The sequence below is a fragment of the Suncus etruscus genome, chromosome 3, assembly GCF_024139225.1.
Source record: "Suncus etruscus isolate mSunEtr1 chromosome 3, mSunEtr1.pri.cur, whole genome shotgun sequence".
In the NCBI taxonomy this organism is placed as follows: Eukaryota; Metazoa; Chordata; class Mammalia; order Eulipotyphla; family Soricidae; genus Suncus; species Suncus etruscus.
The window spans coordinates 126,434,007-126,451,133 of record NC_064850.1 but is presented as its reverse complement, the minus strand read 5'-3'; positions in this window follow the sequence as shown (position 1 = coordinate 126,451,133).

The following is a 17,127-nucleotide window of genomic DNA, read 5'->3' as shown; positions in this document are numbered from 1 at the left end:
TTCCAATGTCCTCGGCTATTCTTTTCATGGATACTTCCAGAAAACACCTTTACCTAAAGGCATTGTCATATTTGATGTCAGTGGAATATGAATACTATTGAAGGGAATTAAGTGACTTTTTAAAGAAGTTTTTATTACAAATAAAGAAGGGGAAGTGAGTCAAAGATACAACTTACTAGTCTTGATTTGGGGGATGTGAGTTACTCAATACTTCCTCAACATCTACAGCTGACTGGACCCTGTGATAACTGTCGAGGAATTCAAACTACAGATTACATGCTGAAAGGATCTTTAATGACCAACGTGATGTCTGCCAGGGAACATTTAACTAAGGAATCCACTCGAAGAGCTGTTTTTACCCAGAGAAGGCATTGTTTTGAGCTACAATATTAATGAATACATTGAAAACATTTTAAACTAAGTTCTCTGGAACCAGAGAGATAGTACAGGGGTTAAGACACTTTTCCTGGATGTTTCTGACCCTGGTTTGATCCCAAGCACTACATATGGTTACCAAGAGTGACTGATGCCTTAGCACAGAGCCAAGAGTAAGCATCAAACATTATTGGGTGTGCCCTCAAAGCCAAGTAAACCAAAAGAGTCATAGAGCCATATCAATTATGAAAGATGAATGATTACATTCCTGGAAATTATAGTATTGATATTGTGCAAAAATATGGGCAGAGAAATAAATGATCAGTAAAAAGAGTTTATATAAAAGATATATATTCTTTCTTTTTATGACTCCTGCTATCTTCCCTTCTTTCTTCCTTTCTCTCCCTCCTTTCTTTAATCTTTTCAATTTTTTTCTTTTCTCTATTCTTCCTTTTATCCTCCTTTCTTGTGTGTTAGAATAATTATTTTAACTGTGCATAAACATTGTTGTAAGGTCCATTTTAAACTTCAATACTATCTATCTTCTGCTAAAGATAGTTGAAATGTTATTAAAATGTAAATCAGACATTTGATACTTATCATTTTTTCATAAATAAATATGCTTTACAAAAGATTATATCATTTGAAGGATTTGATATGAGGGAGAAAAAAACAATAACCAACACTCTGTATTTATTTGCTTGCAGATAATTTACTACATATGTTTGAAGATCTGAGTTCCTGGGATATTTCTTCTTTCATAGAAGAAACAGACTCTCAGTAACCAATTAACATGTGTGACTCTAAAATCCTCTCAAAGTTTATGTGACAAAGATCTGCAGACAATGTAAGCCATTCTATCACACAGAAATGCCATTCATTTTTGCCAGAATTTTCTGTGTGTTTATTATAAGATCTTAACCAAATCCTCCAAAATATCATGCCTTTTATAATCACTTATTCAGGTTCTTTCTGGAAGAATCTCTAATAGACAGGGTCAGATCAGCAAGTACTATTGGATACTTTCTGCATTAACATAATTAGCTGAGATATCTAAGAAAACTTCATAAAGTTCTACCATAGGTCTTCAGGCATTGATTAGTTTTACTTTTAGTAGTTCTTGACATTTTAATGTAGGGAGAGTAATTTGTTTTATTATTTAATAAATATTCACTCTGATTATAAGAAAAAATCTTTCAACAAAATTTGCTTAAAAGCAAAAGGCTTAAATGATTTAATCAATAGGTTGCTGTCTTCTCTGTTTTATCTCTGCTTCTATTTGAATTATGAAAATGGAAGCCTGTATCTTCTCAATGAAGTTTTATTTTTTTTATTTCTTTTAATTTATCTTTATTTAAGCACCATGATTACAAACATGTTTGTAGTTGGGTTTTAGTTATAAGAAGGAACACCCCCTTTCACAAGTGCAACATTCCCCCCACCAATGTTTTAGAAGGAAGTCTGGATATAGGCAAGAATAGGAACCAGCTTAGCATGGCTTTAGGCTTGAAATTCTCCTTGTGCTTCTCTAGTCCTGTGATCATTACATTTACTTATCATTTAAAATATTACCTCATTTGGGCCCAGAGAGATAGCACAGCGGCATTTGCCTTGCAAGCAGCCGATCCAGGACCAAAGGTGGTTGGTTCGAATCCCTGTGTCCCATATGGTCCCCCGTGCCTGCCAGGAGCTATTTCTGAGCAGATAGCCAGGAGTAACCCCTGAGCATCGCTGGGTGTGGCCCAACCCCCCCCCAAATTAAAAAAAAATATTACCTCATTTATGAAGCCGGAGAGATAGCACAGAAGTAGGGTGTTTGCCTTGCACATGGCTGACCCTAAGTGGAATCTGGTAATCCATGTTCCCTGAGCAAATTTTGAATGCAGATCCAGGAGTAACTTCAAGTGCTGCTTGAACTTCAGGTGTGGCCCAACAGCAATCAATCAATCAATCAATAAATAAATAAATTACCTCATTCAAATAAATTAGGCAATATATTTTTAGTTAGCAAAGTGTTGTATATGCAAGAAATACTCAACATATGTTTGCAGAGAAGCTCAACTAATGTTTTCTCTTACTCTCTTGATAATGCTACTAAGAGTGTCAGTAGAGGTAGGAATGTATGACAGTATAGAGACTGATTGAAGGACTTTCAGTATTAACATTGTCAGATCTCCTTTGAGATAGAAATACATGATCATGACCTGAGAATTTCTTTTACAACCATATTTTTCTATTTTGCTCTATGATGTTAATCATTAAAAGCATTCTCTTCTTTACCTATTAAAAATGTAAAATTTAATAAATGCACTTAGATGGATTCTACACAAACTTTATGGAAATATCCCTGAAATATAGATGAGAAGTTCTTTAATATCATCTGATACATATTATATTCTCTGCTTTATAACATTCCTTTATTCCTAAGCCAAGAAATTTATTAGATAAACAGGTAGAAGTAGAAAACTGCTATTTAGATCACATATCAAAGTTATAAACTGCATCTATCCTGATAATCATAAGTAGCATTTTATTTGGAATTCTGGAATTCTCTCCCACTTTAATGTAATAAATAAACTAATGCAAAGCTGTTATTATTTCTTAGTAAATATCTTCCTTGGAAATATTCTTAAGAGCTTCATCATATTTAATTTTTCATCAGATTATAATGTATGTTCTGATTTCAAAATATCAATTCCTAGCTTGTTCAATTCTTCAACATCTTCTAGCAACTTAAAACAAATTCTATATCCCTGGCACCTTCTTTTTGATGAATTGTAGAGCATATTTTCTGCTCCAAATCCTTAACAGCTGTCTGGTGTTCCTTCCATCTTCACTCTAAGCTAAATCACAGTTATAAATTCTTTTAATGGGTGTACTGTAGCCTTGATTTTGCATTCTAACCGAGATGTTTTATGGCATGTCTGGGAATACTCACCTTTCCAAATTCCTTGCCAAATATTAATTAGTAATTTTATAGTAGAGTTTCAAGGACCAAGGGGATATACCTTTAAAAAGAAATATTAAGGGACCACTGTCATATTTTGGGTTTTGGCTTTGGAATGAGTATGAAAATAAGCATTCCATTTCTCCCAAATGGAAAAAAGGAGTGAGTCTACTTAATGCAAAATCACAGATGCAGCTTTTTGACTTGCCTTTTTGTTCTGCATTTACTGAATACATTTTTGAATTTTCCCACATGTGAAGCTTTATTCTAACCATATATAATCTAACTTCAATGATAACTATTATGGCTACCATCTTATCTACTTTACTGTATATTATTAAACCCATCTCTTATTTGGTATGTCAAAATTTTACTGATGCTTCTCCTATAAATAACAAAATCCTGTTTTGTCCTATAAAATAATTCTAGATTTCTTTTTTTCTCCTTCTTCCTACATCAAATTTCCAAGTTCAAAGTATTTTTTTTCCTCAAGAAAGACTTGTCCTCTCAGCCAACATTCTTGAAACCCCAAAACATTGCTCAATCAATAGAATGGGTTCTTTCATAGACTTGAAGAGCTAGTGGAAAAATTGAATTAATTTTTCTGACTTTGAGATTACCAAGAGTTTTATTTTTATGTAAATCTAATATGTATTATAAATGAAGGAAATAATATATTTCTCTTTTATGTTCAGAAAGTAAAACCAATTTCAGTGGGCTTTCTAAATTCTCGGAGATGAAATGGAAGAATCTGCAGACTCACAGAGGCTCTTGTGATAATGTTTATTTTTCTTCTAAAGCTATGAAACATTACCTGATATAACTCATAGGATTGACTGAATCCTGAATTCCTCCACTCCTCTATGCAGATGCCTCAACTCTGAATATCATTATATTTGGGGAGAAGATGCTAAGGAGATGATGGAGGTTAAGATAATAGAGCGGTTGCTAAGCCACAACAGGAGGAGGGATGCATCTGTGGAAAGGAAAGGAAGCTGCCTGACTGAGTTGAGATTAATTAGACTTGCCCTTCCGCAAAGGCAAAGTTCATAAATTCAAATTCAAGTTGCTGCATCTACTACAAGGTGAAGCAGAACTGGTCTGGGTATATCTTAATCCCAACAAGAAACACCTAGTGGCCTAATATGCTGAAGCTCTAAATATAATGTATGTCTTCCTCAAAGGGGATTATAAATAAAATAATTCAAATGGAAAGTAGAGGCATCTATGATTTCTCTCTGCTCCTCTGCAAAATAATGCTGATGTGAGGACAATGCAATAAAATTTAAGACTTTTCACCAGTCAGGAAAAGGAGTGGCCCTGTACCACCCCACCAACACTCAATTCTTACCCAATCAACGTCTAAAACTGAGATATTACATTGGTGTCACTCAAGTCAGCCCTAGGTGGGGACTCTGTCTTGCCAATGGACTCTATATGTCTGGTACATGAAGTCACTTGTTGAATCAGTTTTCTGAAATATTTGATCAGTGTTGGCCATTTAATTGTAAGACCTTTGGCTAGGTAAATATTTAGTATTACACTTCTTAAAATCTTCACAAAAACTTCACAAAATCCATATCACAGAAGTAGGTATGTGAGTTCTCCATTTTATAAGAATAAAATGTCTAAAAATTGTCATATTTTTCTGGTAAGGGCCAGAAATTAAAAAGTTTTGTATTTCCTTTTAAACTTCACTTGTAGTCACAAGAAATATTAATACTTGAAGAGGCTTCTTTTTATCATTTACTACAGTTCAAATACCTGATTTTAAATACACTTACACAGGAACAACTAATAACTAATAATTAAAAGATATCACATGCAACTCTTAAAACAGTTTTCTTAATTGCAACTCATTAAACTAAATTGCTGCATATTATCTCTATTATATTCCTCAAAATAGAACTTTGTAATGGTCTTTCTGTCACTCTTGCATACATTTTAGCATTAATTCCACAATATCTGATTTTATGTAACTTTTATAATTAAGTAGCCTTTATGCTATAAATTATACAATTTAAATTGTTTTTTTAAGTCTCAGAAATTATGGTAGGATAATAGTCGAATTTTCAGTCAATATTAATAGCTCACTCAAGGTTATAAGAGCCAAACTAAATGAATGCAGTGCTATCATTTGCATAGCCTCTTTTAAATCAGATTTTATGTGTATAATAATTCATGCTACAGTATTTTAATATGCCATATTGCTGAGAAAAAAGTGATTCTACTAAAAAATTACAAAATAAAAATGTCATACAAAAATGAATCCATATCTCTCATTATAGGTAAAGTCTTGGGCATTTAAATGGAAATCACAAATAACCTGATATAACTATATTTTGTGAGTGCCTAGACTACTCTGAGTCTAGTAAGCATATTGAATTTACTATTTATTCTAAATACCAATAACATTATGCAGTGACAAGAGGAATTATTGATGCCCATTTGTATACAGACTCCATTATCTCATATTGAGTTTATATGGGTTATGACCATGGTAAGTCAACACTGATATCTGAGAAAGTAGCCCAACAAAGAAAAAATGTTCCATCAAACAAAGGACATGAGCATAAAATGTATTTTTAATGGTCCTCGATTATTACAGTATTCCCAAAGATGGTCCTTATCCACAGTCTTTGTTTCTGCTTATGTCAATACATAAGGATAAAAATCATTTCTTTTGCTTTATGTGAGGATTTTTATGAAAATGTAGTGTAAATATTTTAACCTCATGTAATCAAAATCATCCTTAAAATAAACATGAAAGTTTTTTTAAAAAATACAAGTTATATACTGATATCACTACTACTTTTTAAAATTAGCTTTACTATAGTGTGTGTGAAGTGGTTCCAGTGGTTTCAGGATACAGAGGTACTGTGTCCCACCACCGCCAAAATTCCTGTTATCATCCACCCATGTCTTTATGTTTCTTCTATTTTATGTTTCTTCAACTTTCTTCTGCTAGTATCACTCTGCTTAGTAAGCTCAGTTTTTGAACCCAAAGTCAAAGTTTTCCTTATTTGATAGTATTTCTTTTGCTCTCTATATCTCAGAAGATGAGTCAGATCGCCTGGAATTTGTCCTACCTTTGACTTATTGCATTTAAAATTTTAGCATCTAGTTGCACTCATACCATTTCTTAATGTTTCCTCCCATTTCAATTTCACCTCTATTTATTAAAAAATGCAATTAATTAGAAATGAACCTTTCGCTAACAGTCCTTTACATCTTCCACATATCTAATCATCTAATCAATGTAGCCTTTATGATGGAGAATTGATTATAGAGACACATTTCTTTGTTTTCAACTTGTATTTTTTATCAAGTCTTTGTAGTCTGAGTTTAGGTGCATGTGTTTCTTGTCAGAAAACCTTCTTGGCTGTCACTGTTTTGGAAGAAGGTCCCTCAAGTGGTGGTGCTCCAGAGACCCTGGTATCTCATTGGTTAACTGGTTCCTGGCCAACTAGTCTGTTCTTTCAGAAAGAAAGATGCTGCACAGACCCTGAGGTGCAAAGGTTACTCAGCCACGATGGTGATGCCTAAGGACCACCTGGGCTTCAATAGTCAATGCTCTGGGGGACCATGTGGTTGCTAGTCAAACACAAGGATGACTCCTAGGCTTATGACCTACACATTCTATTATCTCCAGCTCATCCTTTTTAAAACAATCACACTCAAATGAACAAAACTTCCCCCATTTTTTTTGAAAAAATTGTATTTTATTGAAACTATTGTGATTTACAAAGTCGTTCATGTTGGGTTCAGACAATGAACCAGGGCCAACCCCACCACCAGTGTTGACCTCCCTCAACCAATGTTTCCAAAGTGCATCCCATAACATCCCCACTTGCCCCCTGGCCTACCAGTATAACATTTTAAGTTAGATTGTTAAAGTTTGAAACTCTTGATTTTAATGTTGTCGACTTTGACTTAGATATTCCGTTCTTCATTTTTTTAAACTCCACTAATGAACCTAAGACTACTTGGCCCTTGTCTTCTGTCTTTTCATATTTGTTTTTCTCCTTTTCCACTCAGTTTCTTTCCTTCTATTTGCTATACTTGGAAGTCAAGAGAGTTAGAGACTACTTCCATTTGGACCATTGCATTTCTTTATGCAGTATGTGCTCTATGTTTTCAGACCTTCTGCGATCACCTGCCCATGTATCTCCCTCTGCCTTTCCAGTCTTTGTCCACATTCTACTCAAGAACAAGGGAAATGACTCTGGACAAATTTATTGTGGGGAAAATCTCAGTTCATTGTGGGGAACAGTCTCAATTCAGTCAATTTAATTTCTTATGTGTCCTTTGACTTGGTTGCTCACTTTCTCCATAAAAGTTGATATCAGTGCCCCAATTCCACCATCTGACTACCTTCTATATCTTACTTTGTAACCTGAATATGATTATAGTTTTCTTTTTTTTTTCTTTTTTTTTTTCGTTTTGTATGGCACCTAAGCCAGGTTGGATTCAGAGCTGAGATCACAGCACACTTGGCTTTATATTACTCCAAAAGAATCCAAAATTTTCTCAGTTCTGACCTTGATAATGCTTGATATTGTCAACCAATCTACTCCTGGTTCTCTTGACTCTAATTTACTCCCTGGATCTGTCTCATTTCTGTCTGTTTATATATGTCTGGCATGATAATATTAGATGATAAAACAATACATAGACAGGTTGTCATGTACCTAACATCTGATAATATTTTTGAAAACTTTGAAGTCCAAGATTAGTGAGACTGTTGGCAAATACTGTGTTTGCTGAAAGACTCCTTGTGGTGGGAAAGCCCTATACCTTCTTGAATAATAAAAGAACGAGACATAAGATTCTAAGATCTTTATGCTTGTGACACAAAGGCCTTGCCAAGCCTCATTCTCTGATTCCATTACAGTAGAGAACAGAATTTCCATCGATGCATTTCAGAGAACATACATAGCATGCTATATTATCTGAGTATAAAGAGTATATGAGTGTATAGCATGATGTAGGATTGACATCACTCACAAGCATGGGGTAAAAGTATACAAATACTGAAAGTACAATTCAAGTTAATCATGTTCACATCTGACCTTATGAGTTGGAAGTATCCCAGTCTTTCCAGTTATTGTTCATTCTTTAATTTCCTAAGTCAATTGGACTCTTTTCAAAATGTTGTTCATGTCAACCAGAGCAAATATTGAGATATTATTGGTTAAAAATTAGCAGTGATTCTTTACCTCTATGGCTTATAGAGATGAATTATTCACTAAATGCTATATATTATGACAATGATTATCACCTGGTTTGTTACCTTATACATTGCGCTGAAAGTTTTAAACACAGTCCACCCTTTTCTTAGATTATTACAGTGGCTCTTTAAAAATGTCTTCTTATGGGCTGGTGCAGTGGCACAAGTGGTAGGGCATCTGCCTTGCATATGCTAGCCTAGGACAGATGGCAGTTTGATTCCCCAGTATCCCATATGGTCCTCCAAGCCAGGAGCAATTTCTGAGTGCATAGCCAGGAGTAACCCCTGAGCATCACTGGGTGTGGCCCAAAAACAAAAAAAAATGTCTACTATTTAATATATTTTAACTAATAAGTTATATTGGTTATTCACTATTTAAATGAACTAAGAGACATATAATTGAAAGGTCAATAAATTATATTTAAATGACTAGTTTCTCGTGCCTAAAATAGTGATTAAGATTTAGGCCTCTGGATGGATTTCTTAGTTCTAGAAAATCATAAATTCTGTGAACCAGATAATTCATAGACCCAATAATCCATAGTGCTTTAACTTTTCATCAGTACTTACTATTTCCTTGCCAGGAATATTATTTTTTCTATTAATTAGAGTCATTATTAAGATCTCATAAAACTATTAGTACATTGGAAAAAATGGTCTGATTTCTATATTTAGAACTATTTTATCTGAGTGTATTCTCTGGAAGTTAGTAGGTATTAAGGTGACTGTCATGTCCTATTCATTTTATTTTACTGGTACCAGATAGCATGTTTGGCCCTCCTGCTGCTTTCATAAAACACCCAGAGAATAAATGAATGATGGGACATGAAGAGTTAGCTAGGTCAGAGGGAAGGAGATCATTTCAGGACTAGGTAAAATGTATTTATTCTCAAGATATTAATAAAACAATGTCAAGGAAACACAGAAAGTGATTTTTGGCCAAAGACAAATTTAATTATTTGGACTGAGATCTAAGTAGTGTTTGATTTAAATTTGAACACGTACATGACAATGTATAGAAATGGAATTTAAAGTTTTACTTGTAAAAATATTTCTGGAAAATTTTCACAATGAAGACAAAAATTCAATTTAATAAAAACTAAATTATAAGGAATAATCATGACATGAAATTATGTATTTTAAATGCTTTTTAAATTTTTTAGATATTATTTTAACACATCTAAATGCAATTATTGTTAAAATCTCTATTTTAACTCTTATTTAAGTAGATCATGACTAATGAATAGTTCAAAATATTTTTCATGTCTGTATAAGATTATGTACCAATGTGGGAAAAATTCTTTTTTTCCATTTTTAAATTATTTTTAAAAATGCATTAAATAATTGACATAACTGATCATAATACATTTGTTTTAGGAAGACCAAAAGCAACATGATTTAAAAGAATAGAAAATTGAAAGAAAAACTAAAAAGATGGAAGAGAAAGAAAAGAAGAAAAAGTTCAGTAGGAAGTATATTTTTGAAAATTATTGAATCACAATGAATTTATTAAAGCACCATCAAAAAGTTTAGTACTAAGCCCTCTTTAAAAAAAGGATAAGATTTTAAAAAAATACAGTAATAACGGTGTGACAGTGGCAATTGCTGTTGTTTGCATAGGCCCAGCAAAATATGAGGGAAATTGAAAAGAAAAAAAGGCCTTGGCTTAAATACAAGGAGACCTTATCCCTGAAGTTTCTGGCATAAGACTGACTCTGGGTTCCAGGAATAATTGGTTGTCCAACTCCTGAATCATTCTCTGTGATTCTGGTGAAATTTTTTCACACATTGTCTGTTGTTGTTGTCAGGTTTCTGTAGTTAAAGATTTTGGTTTCTGTGCATTTCCATCATCGAAGTCAGGATGATGTGGAGCGTCCTCTAGTTTCACCTCACCATTAGATGTGGAGAATCCTGCAAGCAGGTTGTTGCTGTTGCTGAGTCGTATGGATGTTAAGAGAACACTCTTTGGAGTAAGTCAATGCCAGGGTAGAGGTAGGGACTTCCCTGGTAGAGTTTGCTTCCTGGCGGTGTTATAGACAATTGTTGTTGTTTCCATAGATCGTCAGTGGTTCAGGAGTGTATGGGTAATGTTCATTCTTCTGAGGTATGAGCCAAGTCATTATGCCAATGTTCAGGGTATAAGGCCAAATTGCATTACAGAATATGTATTCCTATCACTATTAGATAAGAACTTGTTTGCCTTTGTAATATTTTCCCATTTTAATGTGCCCATGCAAAAGAGGAACAATGCCACAAGGTATTATTGGTGCCTCTGGGGGCACAACTCCAACAATCCCCATGGTTCTAACATGAATTCTAAAGTGAAAGACTCTTCTACCAGAATTCCTTATTGAACAGATCATAAAGAAAATATAATGTCACTGTATAAGAGGATATTCAATAAGAATTATAGTGATTAAGAAAATATGTCTAAGATATTCAAAGGAAACATACATGTCCCTTTTATGTCATTAGAAATAATCAGGGGAGGGTGTTGAATTCAGGACACCACTATGGTCTTCTGGAGTCTGAAAAATGACTCCCAGCAGATTTGGGAATCAGAAAATGTCTTTAAGTGGGGACTTCTCATATCTAGTATGGTAGCAACCACAGTTACACAGTGAAAGAAGGTGGAGAACAGGAAGCGACTGAGAGTAGATAGATACGAACAGAGCATTGGTGTCTTCTCAGACTGAGAGTCCATTTTTTCACTTTGGGGGCTGGTTGGCAGCTGGCTTGAGTGGGGATAATGATGATCTTTATGAGGAGCCAAGAACTGAGGGTAAAAAAGGTTAAATATGGGGGCCGGGCGGTGGCGCTAAAGGTAAGGTGCCTGCCTTGCCTGCGCTAGCTTGGACGGACCGCAGTTCGATCCCCCGGTGTCCCATATGGTCCCCCAAGCCAGGAGCAACTTCTGAGCACATAGCCAGGAGTAACCCCTGAGCGTTACTGGGTGTGGCCCAAAAACCAAAAAAAAAAAAAAAAGGTTAAATATGGGGTAGTAGGAGTGGGGGTGAGGAAGTAAAGGACTAAAAATTAGCTTCTGGGTAGTGAGCCAAGAGGGGAAGGAAAGTATAAAGCATAAACATTCTGTGTATGACAAACAGTTAAACCCAATGATATCCTAATTATCTATACTTTAGGTATACTTCAGAATGGACACTGGTGGGAAGGTAAGTTGACTGAGACTTCCCGAAACCAGCCTCTCTTGTGCTTTGTGTGGGGGTTGGGGGGAAGCCTGGGATCCCCTTTAAATTCCTCCCTGGCACCCACCTCAATGGGCCCCAGGACGTGCACCCAGGTATGACCCTGGAATCCAGGAGGAAGGAGATGGAAGGCTATTGGGGTGGCTCAAGCCCCGCAGGCCCCCTAGGCTTGGTTAAAAGGTCTTTCTTTGGCATGGAGGCTTGCCATTCCTTATGCTGGCAAATGCTCCCTGGCTTCCAGAAGGAGAAAAAGTTCCTTAATGACCTGGAAGCCCCGAAGCTCACCAGCTCCCACCCAGACCCTCCCTCTTGAGCAGGGTGGGGGTTGGGGAAAGCCTGGGGTTCCCTTTAAACTTCTGGAACCCACCTCGATGGCCCCCTGGGCGTGTGCCAGGGATGCCCCTGGGGTCCGGAGGAAGGAGATGAAAGGCTGCTGGGGTGGCCCAAGTCCCATAGCCCCCCTAAGCTTGGTAGAAAGACCTTTGGTATGGAGGCCTGCCATTCCCCATGCTGGCAAAATCTTCCCTGCTCCCAGAAGAAGAAAGACTTCCTTAATCCAAATGTGGGAAATGATTCTTAGCCAAAGAATTGCTATAATAATATCAAAACATCTCTGTCATTTAATCTATGTCATCTCATGTGTATTTTGGTGGAAACTTATTTAAAGTAGATTCAAACAACTAAAAAAATGAGAAAATATTTTGTTGAATATATAATTTTTATAAAAGTACATTCCAGATTTAAAATGAATAAAATATAAGTAAATACTAATTTCATCTTTAAATATTTTCTTTAAAGCTACAAATAAAATTAAGCAATATGCTCATGTATATTTTAAGATATGAATTAATAGTAAAGCAGTCCTCTATTGTGGTTTTAAGTGGTAGATATTAAGGTACAAGTAATAATCAAATGGTCATAATTTTCAAGACCTGATCGTCTCTCACTTACATCACTTCTCTTATGTTTAGTTATAATTAGAAAAACTATGTATAAAAATAAAATATTATTAATATTCGGATGAACATGCAAACATAGAAGATAATAGACAAGTGATACTATTAGGTTCACTGTTACAGCAGTTGTAAAATCACCATTATTCTTTGATAATTTCAAAAAGATACCAACTTTAACACCCTGCCTGGGTTCACGCAGAAGCTTAAGAGGTTGAGCATAAGCTTTGAGTGCAGGAGATCAGATCTGATTCTTTACACTGTGGTTCCTTAGCACCTCTAGGACTATCACCCAGACCTGGTGTGTGTGTGTGTGTGTGTGTGTGTGTGTGTGTGTGTGTGTGTGTGTGTGTGTGTGAGCGGTGTGCGCGCACGGTGTCTGAGTAAATCATATTTGGCTTCAAAACAAAGGAAAACCCAACGCAAGCCAGTGTAGGGCATGGCATATGGTACAGGAGTCCTCAAACTTTTTAAACAGGGGGCCAGTTCACTGTCCCTCAGACCATTGGAGGGTCTGACTATAGTAAAAACAAAACTTATGAACAAATTCTTATGCACACTGCATATATCTTATTTTGCAATGAAGAAACAAAACGGATACAAATACAATATGTGGCCCGCGGGCCATAGTTTGAGGACCACTGGCTGGAGAGGGTACCTCTCCAGACATATACATATGCACATACCTTTCATGCTTGGGATCTTGGTTTACACGCGTACGTGAGTGTGTGTGTGTGTGTGTGTGTGTGTGTGTGTGTGTGTGTGTGTGTGTGTGTGTGTGAAAATCAAAGGAACTGGGCCTTTTCTTATTGATTTTTGGTGCTTGCTTACATGAAATAAAGAAGTCAATATTTGAGCCAAGAAACTCTGAGATTATTTAACTGTGAAGTTATTTAAGTGAGGTGAGTCACTAAAAATAAATATAATTCTTAAAATTGTTCATAGATGTATAAATATGAGCTTCAAATTTATCTGTCTCAAACAAAAAGTCATTGTGGATAAAAAAAATTTCTAATAACCCATATCCTGAGATTTTTTTTTTTTTGCAATTGCACTGGTTCTCAGTATATTTGAATCTATAAACCATATTTTCAGTCCATATTTTCAGGTGAGGTCAGAACTCCCTGGAGACCACCAAAGTGATGTCCAGTAAATGAAAGAATATAATTCTGAATTCTCTGTGATGCCTCGCCTGAAAATAAAGGCTTTGCTATTTGTCAACTTGAAGGCCTAATGAGGAGGACCTACTTCATTGTGTTTAAAATGAATTGTTGCCAACATGTTTTTACAGAAATGAAAAACTATCTGTATTTTTAAAAAATACATAACTTCTGTAATAATCCAGGTTTTCATGACAAGAAGTTTGAAAATTACTAGACAGGATAAAAACAGAGCATCTATAGGGATTCATAAATGGGAACTGAAAACATCAAAAGGAAAGTGGAATAATTAAAAGGAAGACATAGGAAAGTAATAAAAGTAAATAAACATGTCACAATTGCACGCACAATATTCACATCATGTCACTTAGCTAATAATGAACAGAAAAACGATTGCAGAAGATTTCTTCTCCACTGCATCAAAGTCTGGTTTGACACTTTTTAAGTCTTACTTTTGAAAGCAGCCTTTGTTTCCACCCTGAATCACTGCCTCTGAGAATTAGAGTTGCTTATGGGGTTCCTGAGGGAGGTGCATCAACCTGAGGGAAGAAGGTACTGCAATATTCTATGGTTTATAACCTCAGAGCCATGCAGGTATCGGAACTGAAAATCTCATCAACCAGATGTGCTAATGTCAACCCATGGACCTCTCCACCTACTTTACACCAGAGGACTGAAAATTAAAAAAAAAAGTGATTCAAATACAAAAAAACAATTTAAGCTCTCACTTTCTAACTTTCACTGAATGGTTAAGAATTTATATAAGAAACAAAACCTAAAAGAAAAGAATATACATATATATATATTTATTTATATATGTGGAATATGTATTTAGATGTAAATCATGGTTTTAATCCTAATTTTGACATCTAATACCACAAGCCTAAGTTTAAAAATAGAACAAGCCACTCATCCTCATTTCCATATATACATTTGACAGGAATACTATATTTTAAATAGTCATTCCTTAGGCTCACATAGATACAACATAGATACAAATACTGTTTAAGAAAATTTTTTTAATAATAATTTTTTTTTATTTTGACCAAAATGGATTACAAATATTTCACAGTAATATTTTAGGCACATACTGACTTTGAATCAGGGGCATTCCCACCACCAATGTTGTCTTCCCTTTACCCCTGTTTTCAGCATGCATCCTTTATCCCACTCTTTTGTCCCCAGAGCTGCTAGTATAACTGGTCCCCTCTGCATATAGCTTTGTTGTAGAATGGGTATCGATTTTGTTGTCACTGGCTTTGGATTTGGTGTTTAAGTCTGATCATTTTTTATTTCTACTTAATGTTTATACGACTGTTTGGTCTTGGTACCCTCCATTATTTAGGAAATATTTTGCTTTTTTTGGGTTTTGGGGCCCACCCGTTAACGCTCAGGGGTCACTTCTGGCTATGTGCTCAGAAGTCACTCCTGGCTTGGAGAACCATATGGGATAATGGGGATCAAGCAGAGTTCTATTCTGGCACCATCACTGCACTATTGCTCCGGCCCCAAAGATAGAAGTACTGTAGGTAAGGTATATGTCTTTTGTTTTGTTTTGTTTTTGTTTTTGGGTCACACCTGGCTGTGCTCAGGGGTTACTCCTGGCTCGTGCTCATAAATGGCTCCTGGCAGGCTCTGGGGACCATATGGGATGCTGGGAATGGAACCATTGTCTGTCTTGGATCAACTGCGTGCAAGGCAAATGCCATACTGCTGTGCTATCTCTTCCGGCCCTAGAAAATGTTTTTAATCTATGAACTTTCTGTTGTCATTGATTCACTCCAATCTCCATTCATGAATCCACATGTTATATTCAATAATTCATTAATTATTTCATTTGTCAGGATGTATAATTAAATAGAATGAAAGAAAATACAATTTGTACCATTATGTAAACATATTCTAAGTTTACACAGAAAACATATCTCTTAAAGCTAGGTTTATTTTATAAAATATGCCAATTAGCAGATATAAAGCATTGCATGAAAAATCTTGACAAATATCAGATTTGATAAAAATAATATATAAAGCAGAACAGATTGTTTTCTCTAATTGCATAGTTTCTATATATATTTTTCTCTTTACCTATTTTCCAATGCTATGAAGTGACAAGAAATCATGTCTGGTGAACCCTAGTTGAGGAATCTTAAGGAACATATATTTTCTAGTTAAAACTTATTTTTTTCTGCAAATGTTAGCAGTGGTAATGATTGAAAAATACCAGGAGAACAAAAAATTAGTACAATCCATAATCACATAAAAAGACAATAAGCAGAATAAATGACTAAACTAAATTGAAAACACAGATGGAAATTAATAGAGCACAAATAAATTTTGTAAGTAAAAGTGAAAATAAAACTTTTGGGCTTAAAAGTAATAGTTTTTCTTTTTTTTTTTTTTTTTTTTTTAGTAATTCAAAAGACACAGAAGAAAAACTCTTTTGAGTTTTCAAAATATCTAGTCCCTAATATTACACTTGCAATGGATCTCTGGTTCTCATGTCAGATACGAAGCATTCTCAGTTATTTACAATTAAAAAATATTGTTCTTGCTCATAAGAGTATGCATAATTAAAGAACTAAGAGAAAGTTCCATTCTAGAGCCTCAAAATTTACTCTTTGCACTTGCATTGATTACTCTGAATTTTCTAATCATTTCATCTATACAGAGACCAAGATAGGTAAAAAAAAAAATAAAAGCTCATGTGTGTAAATACAAGTCAATTCTCCAAGGATTCCTTCAACAATCAAGGGGAGTAATTGGACTCATCAGATGAGATCCATTCCTGACTGCCTTGGTGTTCAAGATCAAATAACTTGCCTTTCACTCTTTACCTGTGCTTATAATTTGATTATCATTAAACGAAGCAGAAAATAAATTAGCTTCAACAATGAAAACCCACAGGCTTTTATGTCAGTCTTTTACGAAGATTTATTCTTTAATAGTAAGGAATACAATAGGGAAGGAGAACCAATAAAAGATAAAATAAAAAGTTTCATTGTGTAGCTTTAGGTGACAGACAAAATTAGAGAGAAAAATGCATGAAGACTTAGTGTCTGAGACATTGAAAAAGTTTGATCATAACATTATAGCATCCATGTGACAAAATTCCAAATATTATTCATTATGAATGTGGGGGATCTTTTTTTTTTCTCTTTTTGGTGTTTGGGCCACACCCAGTGATGCTCAGGGGTTACTCCGGCTATGTGCTCAGAAATCGCTCCTGGCTTGGGGGACCATTCTGGATCAGCCTCGT